Genomic DNA, 2,414 nt, shown 5'->3' on the forward strand with positions numbered 1-2,414 from the left:
TTATGGTTCATAACCAGACAAGTTATGGACAAAAACAGTAATTTGGCCTATTTATTAACTTATGTAAACTATTGGCCTATTAATTTTAATTCATCTTAAGTCTAGGCATATTTCCCTCTTTCTCCCTTTTTTTAACTATAATATGATCTTCTATTTATTTCAAATTAATATGTAAGAAATAACATCTTTATTTCTTCATGTAAATATCTAACATGGAATTGCTGAAACTGTTTTTCTTTTAAGTGGAAATGCTGAAATTGTTTTTGCATTATCAAAATTGCTTATTTTTAGCCATTTTTAGATTCAGTATTATTTTCTCCAAATACATTGAATATATAATTCAATTGCCGTATAATTAAGGGTTAACTCAGTAGGAGACATTAGACCACCTTCTAAGGAACAGAGTTTTTCTATGACACTAGACAAAACCTGTCGCTTTCTATTTTTTTAACTTTTTTTTTTTTTTTTTTCCAGTTTCCATCCTATATTTTATTTTTAATTTATCGAGAGTAAACAGAATAATTAAATATGTTGAAACGTACAGAAACGCAGTGAGATAAGTGGGCAAATGGGATGAACTTGTGCGTAGTTGGTAGATGTTGAGGTATCCCATAGAGAGAATTAGAGGTGGTAAGGGACTTAGGTTTATACTATCTGCTTCCAATTTTAATAAAGAATATTTAAGAGTTATAACTTGAAAATAGAAAACCAAAAAACAAAAAAAACAAAAAACAAAAAAAAAGGAGAAGAAAAAGAAAAAGAAAAAGAGTAAGATCAGTTGCTATTATTGTTTACAAAATTACATATATATCGAGCTATAAATCTCATTACATATAAAGTAACAAATTATAGGTAATACATGTAAGTAATCTCTTTCCCATAGAAGTCAAAATTACGTTTGCTTCATCATATTGATTGTGCACTTCTATATTTTAGAAAAAAAAAAAAAAGGTAGTTTATATATTTACTCCTAAACTTGTATGGTTTTAGTAACTTACTCCCAAACTTTTAATTTTATCAAGTTGCCCCCTCAATTTATAAAATTGATGTAATATGCTCCATTTTAAAGATAATTGGTGTTAAATTAGAGGTGAAAAGCACGTTCGATGTAAAATTTTATCTCAATTCAAATGTAATACAAATCTTTCTGTTAGATATTTTTATTAGTTGGCAATTTATTGACAATCTTGTAAAAATTCAAAAAACAGGTTTAAGAAGATTTCGTATTGCAGAAAAAGATTCAGAATCAGATTTAGAGAGATAAGGATAAGGCCTTGGTTAAAGGGAGATAATGCATTGATTATTTAAATTTAAATGAGATTCTAGAAAGAGATAAGGATCAAAAAGATTATGTGGAGAATTTAAACTGATGATTATCTGGATTTGAGAAGGCTATAAACATGAAAGAGAAGGAGATATGATTTTGATATTTACAGCTTATCCAACTCGTGGGAATTGAAGTTGCATTAATTCGGATTTGTTGAATTTGATGTACAATCCGAATTTACAATTGAAAACGTGTTTGAGTGAAAGTCTGGAAGTAAACTTTGATAGATATATATATATATATACATATTTATGCGTCAATGTGTTTATGGGCACATTAACGCGGAGCTTCCTAAGAGTATATAAATGCCAAAAAGGTGACGATGGAGTAAACGTGAAGATAAAGATATTAGTATATATAATAATTGAAGCGGATTTGGATAAGGTGGTGTATAATCCGAATTCAAAAGGAGATCTAGTTCTAGTTTGAATTTAAACATGCTCAACGAGGAGATAACGTGAAGATATTGTGCAGATTATTCAAGGAGATATTGTGAGTTGATTCAGGAGAGAGAATCGTAGAGAAAATAAAGGAGAAGCTTATATGAGTTAATTGAAAGATAATTCTCGATACGCCGAAGAAACTTTATTTAAAAGGTCTTGTTTAAGCTCACGAGAGATGAGAGGTTTAATAGAATATTTTCAGAAAAGAGTCTGTGACTTTTTGTGAGCCAAGTGCGTTATGGAGATCGTCCTTCGGGAGAGGGATTTGTTGCTTTCGGGAGGAAGTTCTATCAGTTGAAGGGAGTTCACCGTGCAGTTTTTGAAGACGTGTGGTGCACACTAAATAATTATTGTGGAGATTCATCACACACTACAAGAAAAAGGGGTTTTTACGACGACAAAAAGTCGTCGTAAAAAACCGAATGTCGTCGCAAATAAAATTTTTTGCGACGACAAGTCGTCGCAAATAATTCGTCGTAAATAAATTATTTGCGACGACAAAGTGTTGTCGCAAATGTATTTGCGACCACAATCATCGCTAATATGTCGTCGCAAATTTCTCGTGATATGATCCATTTTTGCGATAACATTTTAAATTGTCGTCGCAAATAAGCCTATTTTTTTGCGACGGCAAATTTAAAAAA

This window comes from Morus notabilis, unplaced genomic scaffold, assembly GCF_000414095.1.
Source record: "Morus notabilis unplaced genomic scaffold, ASM41409v2 Scaffold73, whole genome shotgun sequence".
Classification (NCBI taxonomy): domain Eukaryota; kingdom Viridiplantae; phylum Streptophyta; class Magnoliopsida; order Rosales; family Moraceae; genus Morus; species Morus notabilis.